Below are 21,919 nucleotides of genomic sequence, written 5' to 3'. Positions count from 1 at the left end.
CCAGCCAGGGCAACAGGAGTGAAACCCTATCTCAAAAAAAAAAAAAAAAAGTTATTCTTGATAAAATGCTAGAAACATATTCTTTTGAAATCAGGAACAAGACAAGAATGCTACTATTTCTATTTCTCCCTTCCAAGTACTAACCAGGCCTGACACTGTTTAGCTTCCAAGATCAGGTGAGATCGGGCATATGCAGGATGGTATGGCTATAGACTACAATCCCTATTCTATTCAGCATTGTATTGAAGGTATTACCTAGTGTAATAAGGTAAGAAAGAGAAAAGGGAGAAGGACTGGAAATGGAGAAGCAAGTCATTATTCACTGATAACATAAAAAGGTCTGCATTTTTAAAGTAAAAAATCTACTATCAAATTATTAGAAATAGTTTTTAGTAAGTGGTTGGCTTTAAGATTTTTTTCCGGCCGGGTGCGGTGGCTCACACCTGTAATCCCAGCACTTTGGGAGTCCGAGGCAAGCGGATCATGAGGTCAGGAGATCGAGACCACCCTGGCTAATATGGTGAAACCCCGTCTCTACTAAAAATACAAAAAAAAATTAGCCAGGCGTGGTGGTGGGCACCTTGTAGTCCCAGCTACTCGGGAGGCTGAGGCAGAAAATGGCGTGAATCCAGGATGTGGAGCTTGCAGTGAGCCGAGATCACACCACTGCACTCCAGCCTGGGTGACAGAGCGAGACTCGCCTCAAAAAAAAAAAAAAAAAAAAATTTCTTTTTTTAAAAAAAGCAAGTTTGAGTTTGTATCATCATTGACAGCTGGAAATTTTTTAAAATCTAAAGAGATATAATAGCAAGAAAATACAAGGTATCTGAGAAGAAATCTAGCCAAAGTTTTATAAAAATTTATAGAGAGAATGAAATGATACAATATTATTGAACTACATTAAAGAAAACCCAATTAAATAGAAAGATAGTTCACGTTTATAGAAAGGAAAACACTATCATAAAAATATCAATTCTCTCCAAACTTATCTATCAATTTCATCCAATTGCCATCAGAAATACAACAACATTTTTTAGGAACCTGAAGGGAACTCAAAAATTTATATTAAAGAATAAAGGACCTGGGCGGGCACAGTGGTTCACGCCTGTAATCCCAGCACTTTAGGAGGCTGAGGTAGGTGGATCACGACATGAAGAGATGGAGACCATCATGGCCTGTTAACATGGTGAAACCCTATCCCTACTAAAAACACAAAAATTAGCTGGCCATGGTGGTGCGCACCCATAGTCACAGCTACTTGGGAGGCTGAGGCAGGAGAATCGCTTGATTGCTTGAACCCGGGAGGCAGAGGTGTGGTGAGCCAAGATTGTGTCACTGCACTCCAGCTAGCAACAAAGTGAGACTCCATCTCAAAAAAAAAAAAAAAGAGAGAGCGAGAATAAAGGACCCAAGATAAGACATTTTCAAGAAGAAAAAAGGCAAGGCTGAGTTGCCCTAACAGATATCCAAATTTGCCATAACATTATAGTTTTTAACAAAATATGATATTGACCCAGGGATAAAGAAATTAATCAATGGAGAAAGAATAAACAACTCAGAAACATACCCAAGCATAAATGGAAACACAGGTGGCACTGCAGATCCATGAGGAAAGATTGTGTAATAAATAGTATTGGGACCTCCGGCTATCAATGTGAAAGAAAATAAAACTGGATTCCTACCACATACCACAGTCAGTTCCCAATGTATTAAACAGTTATGTATGAAAGGCAAACTTTTGAAAGCTTTAGAAAGAAACACAGGAGAATTTTTCTTCTAATCTCACAGAGAAAAATCTAAAAATCAGGCCCCAAAGCATTAATTTTTAAAACTTGATAAAATCACCAGCATAAAATTAACAACTTCTGCTCAAACAGCACTATAAACAAAGTAAAAAGACATAAATTTAGAGGATAAGTTCCAATACACATAAATGACAAAAAATTAGTACACAGAAAATACAAAGAACTCTATTAACCACTTTCATAAAAGATAATCCAATAAAAAAGAGATAAAAGGTATTGCAGAAAGAGGGAAAACAAATGGCAAATGAGATCTATCATACAATATTTAGCCTCATTAGTAATAAGGGAGCTCACAAACTAAAAACAGAGTAACATTTGTAATGTACTGACCACTGTATATAAAATCTAAGCAAAACCTAAGAAACCTGATAATACCAAGTTTAGAAAAGGAAGAACACTGTTAGAAATTTACATGATACAGATTTGTTTTGATATTTACATGATAAAAATACAGTTGTTTCTAGCTCATAAAGTTGAACAGCTGCATACCCTACCGTCTAACAATTAGACTTCTAGTCACATATCCTAAGTAAAGTCCTGGACATGTACACTTGGAATACATCTATAACAACATTCAGGACAACATTGTACAAAAGAGCAAAAATCTACTCAAAATCCAAAAATCCACTGACAGAAGAATAGAAAATTCTAATTGTGGTATATTTGCAAAAGTAATATTATTCCTCCATGAAAAGCAACCAAAGCTAATCCATCACTATGAATGAAACTTGAAAAAACAATGTTGAGTCCTATGATCTGAATGTGTTTCCCAAAATTCATCTGTTGGAAACTTAATCTCCAATGCAACAGTATTTGGAGGTCAGGCCTAATGGGAGGTGTTTAGGTCATGACGGTTTCACTCTCAGAATGGTTCAATGACACAATAAAAAGAACTCGACCTCTCAGGCTCAAACAGTCCTCTTGCCTCAGCCTCCTGAGTAGCTGGGACCACAGGCACACACCACCACACCCAGCTAATTTATTAAATCTTTTGTAGAGCCGAGGTCTCACTATATTTCCCAGTCTGGTCCTGAACTCCTGAGTTCAAGTAATCTTCCCGCCTCGGCATCCCAAAGGCTGGGATTACAGGTGTGAACCACTGCATCCAGCCCCAAAATATTAGTTTTTATTACATCATGTAATCCTAATGCCCCAATCACGACTCCCTAGTAACTGGATAGCCCTAACTAAAATGGTTAAAAGATTTTCTTTTCTTTTGTTTTTTTTTTTAAATGGAGTTTCGCTCTGTCCTACAGACTTGAGTGCAGTGGCACAATCTCGGCTCACTGCAACCTCCACCTCCCGGGTTCAAGCGATTCTCCTGCCTCAGCCTCCTGAGTAACTGGGATTACAGGCACGCACCACCACGTCTGGCTAATTTTTGTATTTTTAGTATTTTTAGTAGAGGCAGGAGTTCATCATGTTGGTCAGGCTGGTCTTGAACTCCTGACCTCAAGTGATCCGCCTGCCTTGGTCTCCCAAAGTGCTGGGATTACAGGCGTGAGCCACCACACCCAGCCAATTTTCATATTTTTAACCCATAGCTGAGGAGCTATCAATGTATCCTCTTCCTGCACTGCATTGGGCATCACCTTATGCCACAAAGCTTAGGTACACTTACTTGAGTCAAAGTAGATAAACATTTCAGACTTCAAGTACCCTTCTTAGGGTCAATTCACATTTATATATAAATCTGTCTCAATTACACTGTGGTAGTCACTGGGTCAGAAACCATACCAACAATAAGCACTTGGGGAAAAAAATTTACAGTGAACAAACTTTATTGGGTTTTTTTTTACAGTTATTATCAACTCCAATCACTGACCAGACTGCAAGAACACATAGGTAGTTCTCACGAGGGGGAAAAAAACAGCATTCCATTATTTATATTAGAAATGCAGAGTTACACGTATAAATAATTAAAGCAAAGAAACCATAAAATAGAAGGGCTTAAATTAAGCGTATCTTTTAACTCAGTGAAGCACAGCTTCAAATAATGTGACCTGGCTAAGAAAACACACATAGCGGCACATGGAGAAAACCACAAATCTAAGACAAAGTTATACCAAAGGAAAGTAATAACTACAGATCAAAAAATTCTTCATGTACAGAATTCTATAAGGAGCCTTGGGGGTATTTATGTCTCTATAGCTTTACCTACAATTAGATATTGTAATCATTACCAAACATATTCTCATATGAAAAACTAGACGCTAAGCATATAAATATTGTCTATCAGATCTCTATAAGTTACAGAATTTTTGAAAATCACACCTAAAATGCTAAATATTCATAAATCTTTGATTAGAGACTGTTAAAAATTATCTTGCATTGGCCAGGTGTGGTGACTCATGCCTGTAATTCCAGTACTTTGGGAGGCTGAGGCAGGTGGATCACCTGTGGTCAGCAGTTTGAGACCAGCCTGGCCAACATGGCGAAACCCTATCTCTACTAAAACTACAAAAATTAGCCAGGTGTGGTGGCGGGCACCTGTAATCCCAGCTCCTCGGGAGGCTGAGGCAGGAGAATCGCTTGAACCCAGGAGGGTTTCTGAGACGAAGTCTTGCTCTGTTGCCGAGGCTAGAGCGGCACAATCTTGGCTCACTACAACCTCCACCTCCCGGGTTCAAGCGATTCTCCTGCCTCAGCCTCCCAAAGAGCTGGGACTATAGGCGCACACCACCATCCATGGCTAATTTTTGTATTTTTAGTAAAGACAGGGTTTTACCATGTTGGCCAGACTAGTCTTGAACTCCTGACCTCAGGTGATCCACCCATGTCAGTCTCCCAAAGTGCTGGGATTACAGGCATGAACTACCACACCCGGCCACTTATAAGGACATTTTGGACTTCCAAAATTAACTCCAAGAAATACTAACTTCTTAAATCAAATAACAGTAGGTCTTTCAGTGGATGTGGTTTTTGTAGAATCTTGCTATGATCAGCACAGATTAATAGGAAAAAAAAAATAACCTCCAAAATAAAAAAGCCTGGTTCTAATTATGTATTATAGTCCTGACAACACAGTAAGTTCAGAATGAAGTTTAAATTCTTGTTAAATCATAAATAAAAAACAAGCCAAAGCCAAATAACTTAAATGTATGCATCCAGGAAACATTGGTTACTACGAGAAATTTCCATAAAAGAAATATGAGCCCACAGGTATCCAACTGCTAAGAAAGGCTATCAGATATTGTTCCACATTAATTTCTTATGCCACTAAGAAATTTTGGATTGGGTTTTCAGGTTATTCCCTGCCACAAACACTATTTATAACATAATACAGCAAAACGGCATATACCTGCAATGAAAAGTAATTTTAAAATATTATTACAAATACTGTATACGGAATTGTGTTAAAACATTACAGATTTAATAAGCTTCACTGGTCAGCCCAGGAAGAGAATCACTACTTTATTAAATCTTAAGGGGAAAAAAACAATGAAAAGGTACATAAATAGGCCAAAAATGTGTCATCTTTTCATGCCCCATCCCTTGTCTCCCGATCTACTGTGAGCCTGAAAAGCTGATGTCTCAATGGAGATAAATGTGAGACCACATTCCTCTCTATCACCTTTTCAAATGAAAGACAGAGACAGACCGACAGACAGACACACACACACATTCACTCTCTCTCTCTTCCCTTTCTCCCAACCCCCAAAATATTAAAATTTCTTAAATATAAATCAACACTAAAGGCTTCTTAGCAAAACAAACCAGATGTGTTCAAGCACACCCACATAAAAGATAAAACAATTCTTTCAGGATTCCAGAGACTAGTGTCTGACTATATGAATGACATCTGTAGGGCACTTTTGGGGAAGGGGTCACTCGTGATGTTATTCGTGTCGAAGGGAGGGGAAGCAGAAAGGAACATTCCTAGCTTCTCTCTGTCCCCTTATTCATCTCCACCTGAGAGACTAAATTTTGGCAGCAGACACTGCTGCCTAATAGTAGAGAAGATACTCTGTTCTGCTCTCCTGCTAGGAGGCCAAGTTACCTCTGTACCTCTCTGCTCCCCATCCCCACAGGAAATACCTGCTGTGTTAATGTTTTTGCTGAGTAAATTTAATACAAGTGAAATATTAGGAGGCCCACTGCAGTCACACAACAAACCCACATCTTTTGATCCACAATGTATCTGTATTGAGACTGGTATTTTGAGGTACATTTGTTTTCCTATCTTTTTTCTATTGATTCCAAACTTGAGTGGGTTGATAAAAGGTGTTACCTATTAGGCCTCCCCAAGCCCCAAGTTTTTATAAAATGAAAAGTACCTTATTGCTTCAGGTATGGTAGAAATATTAAGAACAACTATGTGTTTTCAAATTGTTTTATTTATTTATTTATTTTTTTTTTATTTTTTTTTTTTTTTTTTTTTTTAAAGTCTTGCTCTATCACCCAGGCTGGAGTACAATGGTACAATCTTGGCTCACTGCAAACTCCACCTCCTGGGTTCAAGTGATTCTCATGCCTTAGCCTCCCAAGCAGCTGGGATTACAGGTGCATGCCACCACACTCAGCTAATTTTTGTATTTCTAGTAGAGACAGGGTTTCTCCATGTTGGCCAGGCTGGTCTCGAACACCTGATCTCAAGTGATCTGACCACCTCAGCATCCAAAGTGCTGGGATTACAGGAGTAAGCCACCACACCCAGCCTTCAAATTGTTTTCTTTCTTCATTCTGTGATATATCTTGTAGTACACATAGAGAATAGGGAATGGTAGTGTTAATCCGCCTTTCCCCCTTTAAATTCATCTTCCACCCCAATCAACACTATATAAATATAAATACTATGTTCACATACACGCCCATCTATACACACACAGACACAAACACACCATCTTCCATTCTCTCTACTAATTTGTGTCCAGTCTTTTCAGCAAAAAGGAATTGAGCAAATCAGTTGCCCCAGTTAGGAAATAGCATCAACTGAGAAACAGCAGTCTAATGTTTCTTCATTGTTGAAAACATATAGTTGAAAAAGAAAAGAGGCGCACTAAGAAAAGGCTAATGTGGGGATTAGAAAAGAGGGGGAAAGGCCTACTAATACAACCATTTCTCTGCCTTCTCCCTTAGTGGCTTTTATAATAAAGGTTGGGTAAATGACTCTAGTTTATTATTACATGTTAACATTTGCTTCACATATCTGTGTGTTTGTATTTTCCTAAGATTTCATTTCTTTTATCACACACACAAAAAAGCTACATATGACCTAAGAGTCATATGCCTACCATACCTTATCAAGAGTCATTTGCCTACCATATCTTATCAAAGGCTAAAGCTCACTAAAAAGGGGCAAAACTTATTGATATCATGCAAATTCTCTACTAATGCTTTTTTAAATAACAGAATGTACAGTGCTTGGATCTTTAAGAATTGGCAAATCCATTTACTTATATGAGACAAAGCAATGTAAATCCCATAGTTTCTCAGACTGTGGACTTTGACACTATAGAAAATTGTGACTACGTAATCCTGAATCTTCTTACTGCCAACAATAATGTGGGCTCTAGCCTCCCAAAAAAGTAATTTTGCTTAACATTTACATCAATTCGACTATTTTAACCTTTTAGACTCATTAGATAAATTCTAATCATCACTTCAATAGACTTGTGTATTAAAAGGGGATTCAACACTGGGTGCAGTGGCACACACATGTTAGTATTGGCTACTCAGGTGGCTGAAGAGGGAGGATTGCTTGAGCCCTAGAGTTCAAGGCCAGACTGGACAACATAGCAAGACCCCATCTATTTTTTTAAAATTGGGGTAGCGGGGATAGAATACTTTTCGGCTGGGTGCAGTGGTTCACACCTGTAATCCCAGCACTTTGAGAGGCCAAGGCAGGCAGATATCTTAAGTCCAAGAGTTTAAGACCAGCCTAGGCAACATGGCAAAACCCCATCTCTACAAACAAAATGCAAAAATTAGGCAGGCGTGGTGGCAGGCACCTGAAGCCCCAGCTACTTGGCAGGCTGAAGCGGGAGGATCACTTGAGCCCAGGAAGTTAAGGCTGGAATAAGGCAAGGTCGTACCACTGCACTCTAGCCTGAGTGACAGAGCAAGAACCTGTCTCAAAAAAAAAAAAAAAAAAAAAAAAAAAAAAAAAAGGTGGAGGGGACTCAATAGAAAGAGTAAAATCAGTTTTAAAAATTAGAAATCAGGCCGGGCGCGGTGGCTCAAGCCTGTAATCCCAGTACTTTGGGAGGCCGAGGCGGGTGGATCACGAAGTCAGGAGATCGAGACCATCCTGGCTAACATGGTGAAACCCCGTCTCTACTAAAAATACAAAAAACTAGCCGGGCATGGTGGCGGGCGCCTGTAGTCCCAGCTACTCGGAGGCTGAGGCAGGAGAATGGCGTAAACCCGGGAGGCGGAGCTTGCAGTGAGCCGAGATCGCGCCACTGCACTCCAGCCTGGGTGACACAGTGAGACTCCGTCTCCAAAAAAAAAAAAAAAAGAAAAAAAATTAGAAATCAACGGAGGGGAAGTTGGACGGCTGAAAACATAAAAACTTCCTGGACTTTAATTTCCCCAAAGAATAAAAAGCCATAAAGAAAACATTATCTAGTGACCATGGAATGCCACAACTGACTACATAATTAATTCAAAGAAGTATAACTACTGTCTCTTTGGTAACCAAACTCAGTACTCGGGTTACCCTTGAGTATTCTGGATTAAAGATCTGGCACAAAGATTACCTACATTCTTTACAAGCCTCAATCATTTTTAACTTGGAAAAAACTTTCAGCTGACTATATGCAAAAAAAGTAGGTTTTTTTGCCAGATAACTTAGGCTTTTTTAATTCCAAGAATTTTCTTTTTCAAGCTGTTTCTGGATCTTTGTTGTTATTACAAATCCTAAAAATTAAAAAAAAATAGAGAATTTTTATTCAATAAACATTACTTAACTAACTAGATATTTTCTGAGATCAGAGCTATCAAAAAGGGAAATTCAACATCACTCACTCTGTCAAAACAACAGAAATTACAAGGCTGAAAATAAGGCTACCATTTTTTAAATAATAAATAATATTTTAGAGCTTCTAGGGACCTTAGAAAATATCCATAACATTGGAGAGTGTCCAGAGAAAAAGAAAATATAAAATTAAATTTAAAAAAAAAAAAAGACTATCCAGGTCAGAGGTTCTTCATCAAGAGTCAATTGCTGGGCATGGTAGCTGGGCATGGTGGCTCACGCCTATAATGCCAGCACTTTGAGAGGCCAAGGCGGGAGGATCACTTGCATCTAGGAGTTCAAGACCAGTCTGGGCAACATAGTGAGACTCCGTCTCTACAAAAAAAACCAGCCAGGCATAGTGGCATGCGTCTGTAGTCCCAGCTACTCAGAAGGCTGAAGTGGGAGGATCACGTGAGCCTAGGAAGTCAAGGCTGTAGTGAGCCTGATGGCACCACAGCACTCCAGCCTGGACAACAGTGAGATTTTTGTCTCAAAAAAAAAGTCAATGAACCTACACAAATGGGCTAGAGGTTGTCTATAAGTGTTCTCAAATTGTGTGCACAATCCAGTAATGAGGTCAGGTAAGAAAAAAATACTGTATGCACAATTTTAAGTAAATGATTTGCTTACATGCCAGGCATGGTGGCTCACACCTGTAATTCCAGCACTTCAGGAGGCTGAAGCAGGTGGATCACTTTAGCTCAGGAACTGGAGATTACCCTGTGTAACATGGCAAAACCTCATTTCCACAAAAAGTATAAAAATTAGCCAGGCATGGTGGCGTGTGTCTATAGTCCCAGTTACTCGGGAGGTTGAGGTAGGAGGCTCACTTGAGCCCAGGAGGTTGAGGTGGCAGCACGTTGTGATTGCGCCACTGTACTCCAGCTTGGGAAACACAGTTGGACCCTGTCTTAAATAAGTAAATAAATAAAAGGAAGTTCCAAACATTTTTCTTGGCCAGCTTTCATCAAATTCTCCTAGGATTCAATACACCACCCTACCACTTCCAAGACAGACTGATGACCCCACAGAATACTTGCCAAGGTCACGCTATTAAGTGTTTGAAACAGGTCTTTCTTTCATAGTTGCTTTTCTTCCTGATCACATTCATCTTGTTCATGTCCTCCATACAAGAATCAAGATGTAAGAGCTTCACAACTAATCCCTAATCTTCTCCATCCTACACATTGCCAAAATGCCTTCATTTTAAACAATTCAAATACATAAATTATTTTCTTATCCTTCCAGAATACAGCCCAAGTGTATTCATGTTAGCAAGTCACCTTATGATATGTCTTATTTCTTAAGGTAAATAAATTTCAGGCAATGCCTTACTGATAGAGATCTTTTTCTTTTTTTCTTTCCTATTTTTTTATGTGTGTGTGTGAGAGAGAGAGAGACAGGGTCTCACTTTGTCACCCAGGCTGGAGTGCAATGGCACAATCTTGACTCACTGCAACCTCCGCCTCCCAGGTACAAGTGATTCTCCTGCCTCAGCCTCCTAAGTAGCTGGAATTACAGGCATGCACCACCACACCCGGCTAATTTTTGTATTTTTAGTAGAAACAGGGTTTCGCCATGTTGACCAGGCTACCTCCAACTCCTGGCCTCAAGTGATCCACCCGCCTCAGCCTCCCAAAGTGCTGGGATTACAGGTGTGAGCCAACGCGCCCGATCTTTTTCTTCTTTTGCAACAGGAGAGAACAAAATAGAATGCATTTAGGGATAAAAGAAAAAAGTAATTATAAAAAGCTTTGCTTTTGTGTTGCATACTTATTACACCATGTACGAAATGTTTTATAAAGAAAGTCTCTGTTGCTTTAGGACCAATGGTAGTATCTAAGATATTCAAAGGGAAGTTAGAAACCACTAGAAGAAAAGAGGAAGGATATAGGAAAGAACTTTCAGGACAAGCACACGAGCGGTAATAAGGAACAACATCAGCAGAACATGGGCAAAATATTTCAGTCACCAGCAGGTAAGATACCTTTTAACATAGGAGAAAGTTGGGAAACACAGCTAAGATGACTGATGAGGAATGATAAATAAAACTAACCATATGTGTAAATACCTTTCCATTTACGCCTATCGTATAAATACAACAGAAACTAACAGTGTTTTTGTTTACAGTAAGAGTGAAATACCTTCATGTGTATTTAATCTTCACAATAGGTACAGGGTTTCTTTTGGGGATGACAGAAATGTTCTAAAATTGATTAGGGTGATAGTTGCACAACTCTATGAATGTGCTGAAAACTACCAATTGTACACTTTAAAGGGGCAAGTTGTATGGTATTTTAATTATGTCTCAATAATGCTGTTAAAATATTTAAATAAAAAAAATCAGGCCAGGCACGGTGGCTCACGCCTGTAATCCCAGCACTTTGGGAGGCCGACGTGAGTGGATCACGAGGTCAGGAGATCAAGACCATCCTGGTTAACACGGTGAAATCCCGTCTCTAGTAAAAAAAATACAAAGAAAAAAATTAGCCAGGCGTGGTGGCGGGCGCCTGTAGTCCCAGCTACTTGGGAGGCTGAGGCAGGAGAATGGCGAACCCGAGAGGCAGAGCTTGCAGCGAGCCAAGACAGTGCCACTGCACTCCAGCCTGGGCAAAAGAGCCAGACTCCGTCTCAAAAAAAAAAAATCAGGCCAGCCATGGTGGCTCATGCCTGTAATCCCAGCACTTTGGAAGGCCAAGACGGGTGGATCAAGAGGTTAGGAGTTCAAGGTCAGCCTGCCCAAGATGGTGAAACTCTGTCTCTATTAAAAATGCAAAAAATTAGCTGGGTGTGGTGGCAAGCACCTGTAGTCCTAGCTACTCGGGAAGCTGAGGCAGAGAATTGCTTGAACCTGGGAGGCAGAGGTTGCAGTGAGCCGAGATCGTGCCACTGCACTCCAGCCTGGGCAACAGAGCGAGACTCCATCTAAAAAAAATCAAATCTGACAATCTGTAAAAGGTAAAACAACAAGACCAAGTGGGGTTTATCTTGGGAATACATGGCTCATTCAACACTTGAAAGTCATCAATGGGCCGGGCGCGGTGGCTCAAGCCTGTAATCCCAGCACTTTGGGAGGCCGAGACGGGCGGATCACGAGGTCAGGAGATCGAGACCATCCTGGCTAACACGGTGAAATCCCGTATCTACTAAAAAAAATACAAAAAACTAGCCGGGCGAGGTGGCGGGCGTCTGTAGTCCCAGCTACTCGGGAGGCTGAGGCAGGAGAATGGCGTAAACCCGGGAGGCGGAGCTTGCAGTGAGCTGAGATCCGGCCACTGCACTCCAGCCTGGGCGACAGAGCGCGACTCCATCTCAAAAAAAAAAAAAAAAAGAAAAGAAAGTCATCAATGTATCAAATTATATTCACAGTCTAAATGAGAAAAACCCACACAATTACATCAATGGACACAGAAAAGTCATTTGGCAATATTAATACAATAAAAAATCCAAAGAAAACTATGAATAAAAGGGAAATTCTTTAGCTTAATTAAAGGCATCTACCAAAACAGAAAAATAAAAAATAATTTTAAAAACCCTACAGGTAACATCATGCTTAATGATGGTGAAACATTAAATGTTTCCCCTGAGAATGGAAACCAGATGATGTCCACTTTTGCTATTCCCTTTCAAAATCATGCTGAAAGTCCTAGCCAGTGCAATAAGACAAGAAAAATTAAGTTAAAAATCTCAAATAGTAGAAAGGAAAAAATAAAATGTTCTCTTATTTGCAGACAACATGACTGTCTACAGTCGCCTCATAGAATCTACAAAAAAGTTCCTAGTAAGTTAAGTAAGTTTAGCAGGATTACAAGATAAAAGGCAAGCACACAAAAATCAATCATATTTCTATGAATTAGTAATGAATAGTTAGAAAGTGAAATTTTTAAGAAGTATAATTTATAATAGTGCCAAAAAATTAAATATTTAGTTATAAATTTAACAAAATATGATAGGATGTGTATGCTGAAAATGTCAAAACACTGATGAAGGAAATAAAAAATGACCCAAATAAATGGCTAGACATACTGTGCTCAAGAACTGAAAGATTCAACATCATAAAGATGTCAATGCTCCCCAAGTTAATTAACAAGAATTATCTGTAAATAAAAACAAGTTGATTCTAAAATCAAAAGGGAAAGGCAAAGGAAATAAAATAGCCAAAACAATTTTGCAAATTTAATCAGCTGTCTTCTGCATTAAAATGTGAGCTCTTACTACTTGGTTGAGTTGCAGAACAAAAAAAAAATGTGAGTTCTATGATGTCTCCACTGCATTAGAGTGTGAGCTCCAAATTTATCATTGTAACTTCAGTGCTGTGACTTCACAGAAGGAATGAAAGTCAGCTAATTTCAGAGAAATTAATTGAACAGGATACATGTAACCTTCACAATGCCCTGCACTCACTGAATATTTTCTTTTTTAAACTGACATAGAACAAAACTGACCATTTTTCTTGTGGTGTATAGTTCTACAAGTTTTATCACATGTATAGATTTGTGTAACTACTATCACAATCGAAGTATAGAACACTCCCAATTCAGGTATAGAACACTTCCATCACCCCCCCCAAAAAAAAAAAACTCCCTCATTTTGCACCCACTGAAGTACAGAGAAAACAAACAACTCCTTCATGCTATCTCTTTATAGTCACACCCCCTCCTACCCTGGAAATGAACTTGAAGATGGACTTGCAAACCAGAGTTAGTGCGAGAGGAGTAAGTTTTGTTTGCCCCATGCAGTGATTCCCTATAATTTTATGTTGCCTTGGCATCAGTTTTTAAATATCAGTTTAACTTTCTCATACTAGAAGCAGGGCTCAGTCATCCTTGACAGTTTCCAGTTCTACACCTCTTCCCAGTTCCTCAAGGTGGACCTCCTATTGATCACCTCCCTATGGGACAGCTGAATACAACCTACTTAACTGGCCCCACTGACTGCCAAACCCTGCATGGATTGTGCAGACATGCCACAGTGACCTTCTAAAAGTCTTACCAGTTTACTTTAAACCCATTAATCAGAATTCCCCCTACAGGAAATCTGCTTAGATACGCCCTAGATGCCAATAAAAGCTTTGGCCCATGGGCCCCCTCTACCCTTCCCAGCACTGACCCATCTCCACGTGGCCTTCAGGCATGCCATGTACTCCCAGGGCCTGTAATGAAATCCTCATTCCATTTTGTGTCTCTTTCTGTTGCTGAAGTGCTATTCTTTATTTTCAAAGAATTTAAAACACTCCATCTCATGCTCCCTGAGCTAGTATCACAGCACAGTGTTTCAATTTATGTTTGCATCACTGGTTTCAACAGAAAGGCCTTATTCTAGCTCCTTCTTTTGTTGGAATATAGTTGGTGCTCAAATACGCTTACTGAATGAATGAAGGGAGAATTCAGACAAACAGATTGGAGAGAGGAAGAAAATGACAGATAAGCCATTACAACTAGAAAACACTACTAAGTATAAGCAGAAAAGAACAGACTATTTCATTTCCTTGTCCCCAAATCCTCAATAACTCCCTACTATTTATGGAAGAGTTTTAATTATTTACCCTAGCATTAAAAGCTCTCCACAATGGGGACACAAATTATCTTTACAATATTATTTCCTACTACTCTCTTTCTACAACTAGAAAAAATATACAGTGTCCTTTGGCATCTGTGGGGGACTGATTCCAGGACTTCCCTCAGATACCAAAATTCTCGGATGTTCAAGTCCCTTATATAAACTGGTGCACTATTTACATATAACCGATACACATCTTCTTGTATACTTTAAATAATCTTAGATTAATTATAATACCTAAAACAATGTAAATGCTATGTAAATAGTTGTTATACTGTATATTTATAGGGAATAACAAGAAAGAAAGTCTGTACATGTTCAATACAGACTATATTTTCTGGACATTTACGATCCTAGGTTGGTCGAATCCATGGATATGGAACCCACAGACAGAAAGGGTCATCTGACTATACGTGGTTCTGGCATGCCTAAAACCTACTCCCACTCTGCCATTCCTTCTCTGAAACAGTAGCCCAAAGTGGTTATTTTTGTAGTTTATGATCCGACCCCTTAGTCAGAGCTGATTAAACTGTACCACTGATAAAACGGAGAAAAATTCATACACAGGCAAAGACAAGCAGACCCCCCAAGTTTTTTAATAGAAGCCTTAGAGACTGAGACAGTTAAAAAATGGTGAATGAGCCGGGTGTGGTGGCTCACGCCTGTAATCCCAGCACTTTGGGAGGCCGAGGCAGGCAGATCACAAGGTCAGAAGATCGAGACCACCCTGGCGAACATGGTGAAACCCCGTCTCTACTAAAAATACAAAAAAATTAGCCGGGCGTGGTGGTGGGCGCCTGTAGTCCCAGCTTCTCGGGAGGCTGAGGCAGGAGAATGGCGTGAACCCGAGAGGCGACGGAGCTTGCAGTGAGCGGAGATCGCGCCACCGCACTCCAGCCTGGGAGACAGAGAGAGATTCCATCTCAAAAAAAAAAAAAAAAGGTGAATGAGGCCAGGCACGGTGGCTCACAACTGTAATCCCAGCACTTTGGGAGGCTGTGGCGGGTGGATCACCTGAGGTCAGGCGTTCGAGACCAGCCTGGCCAACATGGCCAAACTCCATCTCTACTAAAAGTAAAAAAATTAGCCAGGCATGGTAGCAGGTGCCTATAATCCCAGCTACTCAGGAGGCTGAGGCAGGAGAATCACTTGAATCCGAGAGGTGGAGGTTGCAGTGGGCCAAGATCGCGCCACTGCATTCCAGCCTGGGCAACAAGAGTGAGACTCCATCTCAAAAAAAAAAAAAAAAAAAAAAAAAAAAAAAAAAAAAAAAAAGGATGATGAATGCTTGAACTGATAATTCGTGTAGAGCTGGTACAGCTTCACAGAGCCTGTGTAGGTAGAAACCACGCATTGAACAATTAGGAGACAGAAAAGGAGTCGAAAAACCAAGCATCTCTTGGACGGCAGAAAAACCACTGTTCGGCCGGGCGCGGTGGCTCAAGCCTGTAATCCCAGCACTTTGGGAGGCCGAGACGGGTGGATCACAAGGTCAGGAGATCGAGACCATCCTGGCTAACACGGTGAAACCCCGTCTCTACTAAAAAAATACAAAAAAACTAGCCGGGCGAGGTGGCCGGCACCTGTAGTCCCAGCTACTCGGGAGGCTGAGGCAGGAGAATGGCGTGAACCCGGGAGGCGGAGCTTGCAGTGAGCTGAGATCCAGCCACTGCACTCCAGCCTGGGCGACAGAGCGAGACTCCGTCTCAAAAAATAAAATAAAATAAAATAAAAAGAAAAAAAAAAAAGAAAGAAAAACCACTGTTCCTGGCACTCTGTAATCTAGATATAGTTTATTTTCTTATTTTACTTTTCTTTTTTTTTCTTTTCTTTATCTTTCCCTCTCTCCTTCTCTTTCTTTCTTTCGAGACAGGGCCTCATTCTGTCACCCAGGCTACAGCGCACTGGCATGATCATGGCTCACTGCAGCATCAAACTCCTGAGCTCAAACGATCCTCCTGCCTCAGCCTCCTGTGTAGCTAGGGCTACAGGCTTGAGCCACAGTGCCCAGCCTAGTTTATTTTTTATCTTCAAAATGCCCACAAGATGCCTATTATATGCTAACAATAAATTCTACTTTATTTAAGGTAGCTTAGCCAGGTGTGGTGGCTCACACCTGTAATCCCAACAACTTGGGAGGCTGAGACAGGAGGATTGCTTGAGGCCAGGAGTTCAAAACCTGCCTGGACAACATACTGAAACATCCATCTCTAAAAAAAAAAAACAGCAAAGAAATTAGCCAAGCACCGTACGTATAGTCCCTACTACTCAAAAGGCTGAGGCAAGAAGACTGCTTGAGCCCAGGAGTTTGATGCTGTAGTGAGCTATGGTCACGCCACTGCACTCCAGTCTGGCTACGGAGCAAGACTTCATCTCTTAAAAAGTAATAAACAAACAAACAAACATTGTTTCTTGATGGGAGTCCAGAAAAAAAGAAAAAATAAATAAGTTAGCTTAAGTAGACTTCTGTTCCTTAAAACTATATGAACCCAGCTAGGCGCGGTGGCTCACGCCTGTACTCCCAGCACTTTAGGAGGCCGAGGCGGGCGGATCATGAGGTCAGAAGATCGACACCATCTTGGCCAACGTGATGAAATCCTGTCTCTACTAAAAATACAAAAATTGGTTGGGTGTGATGGCACGCACCTGTAGTCCCAGCTACTCGGGAGGCTGAAGCATGAGAATCACTTGAATCCGAGAGGCAAAGGTCACAGTTATCTGAGATCGGGACACTGCACTCCAGCCTGGCGACAGAGCAAGACTCTGACTCCAAAAAAAAAAAAAAAAAAAAAAAACCAAAAACTACATGAAGCCTAAGATATCATCTGAACTCTGTACTCTTCAATATATTCTACACTTTCCCGCCTATGCTACAGATAGCTAAATATACATCTTATTTCCCCTATTAAGGTAAAAACTAAACTGGTTACACAAACTTAGAACTGTATACACATAAAATTTAAAACGTTTCTACTTTTGTGCATCAGATGGTACTATCAAGAAGGTTTAATGACACCCATAGGAGAAAATAATTGCAAATCACTTATCTGATAAGGGTCTAGAATCCAAAACAGTCTAAGAACTCATATAACTCAACACCAAAAACACACACAGCCCAATTAATATTAGGCAAAGGATTTGAATAAACATTTTTGCAAAGATGATATACAAATGGGCAACAAGAACATGAATAGATGCTCAGCATCATTCATTATCAGAAAATGCAAACCAAAATCACAAAGAAATACTATTCCAAACCCATTAGGATGGCTATATATATTTTTTTCTGAAAGAAAATAACAAGAACATAGAGAAACTGGAACCCTCATTCATTGCTAGTGGGAATGGAAAATGCTGCAGCTTTTAGAAAACAGTTTGGCAGTTCCTCAATGACTTAAACACAGAATTATCCTATAACCCAACAATTTCACTAAGGGGCATAGCATCCAAAAGAATTAAAAACCAGTGCTCAGGGAATATGCCCAAAGGAACTGATATCAGTATGTTTAAGATATCTCTATACTCCCATGTTTAAACACAGCATTATTCACAATAGTCAAGATATGGAAACAACCTAAGTGTCCATCAATGGATGAATGCATTTTAAAATGTATATGTACACGATGGAATATATTCAGCATTTTTAAATTAGGAAATTCTGTCATTTGTGACAACATGGATGAACAGAGAGAACATTATGTTAAGTGAAATTAGCCACGCAGAGAGACAAATCCCACATGATCTCACTTCTATTTGGAATCTAAAGAAGTCAGACTAATAGCAGTAGAGAGTAGAATAGTAGTTACCAGAGGCCGGGGAGTGGTCATGGGGGAAGGAGATGGAGGTGGGTGGAGGAGAGTGAAAGGGAAAAGGGGAAATATTGGTCAGTGGGTACAAAATGGGTTTCAGTTAGACAGGAGGAATAAGTTTTGGTGTTCTACTGCATAGCACAGTGACTACAGTTAATAGTAATATACATTTCAAAACAGTTAAAAGAGGATTTTTTTAATGTTTTCAGCATAAATCAATGATAAATGTTTGAGGTGATGATATGCTAATTAGACTGATTTGATTATTCCACAATGCAAACATATATCAAAACTTCACATTGTGCCCCATAAATATACATTTGTCAATTAAAAATAAAACTTGAAAGAAAAAAGTGCTCAAACAAAAACTTGTACACAAATGATACTAGCAGCACTATCCATAACAACTAAAAGACAGAAACCACCCAAATGTCCACCAGCGGATAAATGGATAAACAAAATGATATATCCAAGCAATGGACTATTATGCAATCATAAAAAGTAATGCTGTACTGATGCATGCTACAATATAAATGAACCTTAAAAACATGCAAAGTGAAAGAAGCCAGACATAAACAGTCAAAAACTATATGACTCCCTTTATATGAAATATCCAGACTAAGCAAATGCACAGAGACCAAAAACAGATTGTTGGCTTGGGGACAAGGCAGGATGGAAGTGACTGCTTAGTGAGTACAGAGCTTCTTTTTGGGGGTAATGAAATGTTCTAGAACTAGATAGTGGTGCTAGTTGTACAACATTGTGAATGTATTGAATGTCACTAAATGTAAATTTTATGTTATATGCATGTCTTAGCTCAGGTTGCTATAACAAAATATCATCGACTTGGTGACTTGAACAACAGACATTTGTATCTCACAGTTCTGGAGACAGAAAAGTCTAAGATCAAGGTCCCAGCAAATTTGGTGTCTGGTGAGGAGTCTCTTCTGGTTTTCAGACAGCTACCTTTCTGCTGTGTGCTCACATAGCAGCAGGGCAGAAAAAGGGAAGCAAGCTCCCCAGGGCCTCTTCTTATAAGGGTGTTAATCCCATCATTAGAGTCCCACCCTCCTGAACTCATCTAAACCTAATTACCTCAAAGATCCCACCTCCAAATATCATTACTGGGGATTAGGGCTTCAACACATAAATTTTGGAGGGACACAAACATTCAGTCCACAGCAATATATTCTACTGCGATAAAAAAATTTAGCAGATTTATAAAACTGAACTTCCAGTTTCAGTTTTTAAAATATGGTTGCCAGCATTCATCAACAGACTAACTGCTTACTTCTTTCGGTAGGAGTAAGTATCCCAAACCAAAAGCCATATGTAAACCACACATTGCGGTATAATAAAAACTTAGAGGAGATTCACTTTTTTCTTTGTGGCTCTGTTTGGTATTGAATATATTAAATAGAAAACTAAATTACACTGGTTAAGGCTTTTTAAACAAAATATAAAATGACTGTTCCTATCAAATGCTGTTTATTCTGTATGAGCTGCTTTTAAGTTTGTTTTTTCTTTCCCCAAGACCGAGTCTTGTTCTGTCGCCCAAGCTAGAGTGTAGTGGGCGCAATATCGGCTCACCGCAACTTCTGCCTTCCGGATTCAAGGAATTCTCCTGCCTCAGCCTCCCAAGAAGCTGGGATTACAGGCACCACCACGTCCAGCTAATTTTTTCTATTTTTAGTAGAGATAGGGTTTCACCAGGTTGGCCAGGCTGGTCTCAAACGCCTTACCTCAAGATCCACCCACCTTGGCCTCACAAAGTGATAAGATTACAGGCATAAGCCATCACGTCCGGCCTTTTAAGTTTGAATCTAAAATGCAGGTTAATGTTAAAAACTTCACTGATGATAAACAAATGTTATTTAGTATGAAATTATACGAAATAACCTATATACTTAATATACTGTAATATACATTAAATAACCTGTACATTTAACACATTTAATAGTAAATGTATAAATACTTAATAAAAGATGTATGTGTTTGCTATCAAAAAAATGGCTGGGAGGCCAGCTGTGGTGGCTCACTCTGTAATCCCAGAACTTCGGGAGGCCGAGGTGGGCAGATCAGGAGGTCAGGAGATAGAGACCATTCTGGCCAACATGGTGAAACCCCATATCTACTAAAAATACAAAAATTAGCCGGCCGTGGGGGCTTGCGCCTCTAGTCCAGGCTACTCGGGAGGCTGAGGCAGGAGAATCACTTGAACTTAGGAGGCAGATGTTGCAGTGAGCCGAGATTGCTCCAGCCGAGATCGCGCCACTGCACTCCCGCCTGGGTGACAGAGCAAGACTCTGTCTCGAAAAAAAAAAAGAAAAGAAAAAAAAAGGCGGGGGAGGGCTGGGCACGGTGGCTCAGCCTCTAATCCCAGCACTTTGGGAGGCTGAGGCAGGTGGATCACTTGAGGTCAGGCGTTCGAGACCAGCCTGACCAACAGGGCGAAACCTCATCTCTACTAAAAATACAAAAAATTAGCCTGGCACAGTGGCACGTGCCTGTAATCCCAGCTACTTGGGAGACTGAGGCAGGAGAATCACTTGAACCCAGGAGGCAGAGGTTGCAGTAAGCCAAGACTGCACCAGTGCACTCCAGTCTGGATGAGAGTACAACTCTGTCTCAAAAATAATAATAATAATAATAATAATAATAATAATAATAATAATAAAAGACCAAAATATAAAAAGATTGAGTGCAAAAAACAGACATATCTAGTTCTACAGAAATTGAGAATAATCTGTTAGGCTGATAAGAAAACCTAAAGAAGATATTTTCTTCAAAACTAGCAACAGCATTAAGGCAATATTTATAAAACAAAATTCAGCACTTCCTTTATATTACATTTCAGTTACAGATGCTGTAGTCTAGATTTTCTTAAAAGTTATGCAGCTGCCACAAGTATTTTACCAAAATCTATACGTTTAGGTAGTTAATCCCTTTTTTTTTTTTTGAGACAGAGTCTCGGAGTCTCGCTCTGTCACCCAGACTGGAGTGCAGTGGCCGGATCTCGGCTCACTGCAAGCTCCACCTTCCGGGTTCTCCTGCCTCAGCCTCCCCAGTAGCTAGGACTACAGGCACCGGCCACCATGACCGGCTAATTTTTTGTATTTTTAGTAGAGACGGGGTTTCCCTGTGTTAGCCAGGATGGTCTCAATCTCCTGACCTCATGATCCGCCCGCCTCGGCCTCCCAAAGTGCTGGGATCACAGGCGTGAGCCACCGTGCCAGGCCTGGTAGTTACTCCTTTAAACATGGACTGTGTTTTGCCAGCACACGGGTAACTAAAGATTGTTGGGCTTTGTTAAAATTATTAGAGCTAGATTTACTTGGAGATAACCAAATTTAAGGGTGGCAGACCCCAAGTTTCTGGTTTAATTATCCTTCAATTTAATCTGTATCTCTACGCAGAGGTTAAAAAAAAAAAAAATGAACAAGAACATGGTCCCTGTCTCTGGAGACTTTGCAATTTAGTAGAAGAGACACACATGGGCCAGGCACGGTGGCTCACGCCTGTAATCCCAGCACTTTGGGAGGCCGAGGCGGGCGGATCACAAGGTCAGGAGATCGAGACCATCCTGGCTAACACAGTGAAACCCCATCTCTACTAAACATTCAAAAAAAATAACTAGCTGGGCGTGGTGGCGGGTGGCCTGTACTCCCAGCTACTCAGGAGGCTAAGGTAGGAGAATGGTGTGAACCCGGGAGGCAGAGCTTGCAGTGAGCCAATCGCCCCACTGCATTCCAGCCTGGGCAACAGGGCAAGACTCCGTCTCAAAA

General features: G+C 40.3%; 2 protein-coding genes across 3 annotated transcripts in view; one reads left to right on the top strand and one right to left on the bottom strand.

Moving 5' to 3' along the window:
- Positions 1–21,919, bottom strand: part of TBC1D12 (TBC1 domain family member 12) — a 146,574-nt gene that overhangs the window by 108,912 nt on the left and 15,743 nt on the right. The window lies entirely within an intron of this gene.
- NOC3L (NOC3 like DNA replication regulator) overlaps positions 6,833–21,919 on the top strand; it is a 113,742-nt gene continuing 98,655 nt past the window's right edge. The window contains exon 1 of the mRNA XM_050802782.1: positions 6,833–6,842. The gene's annotated coding sequence lies outside the window, so the exon portion shown is untranslated. The remainder of the gene's footprint in view (positions 6,843–21,919) is intronic.

Source organism: Macaca thibetana, chromosome 9 (genome assembly GCF_024542745.1).
Source record: "Macaca thibetana thibetana isolate TM-01 chromosome 9, ASM2454274v1, whole genome shotgun sequence".
Classification (NCBI taxonomy): Eukaryota; Metazoa; Chordata; class Mammalia; order Primates; family Cercopithecidae; genus Macaca; species Macaca thibetana.
This window is presented reverse-complemented; position numbering and strand designations above follow the sequence as displayed.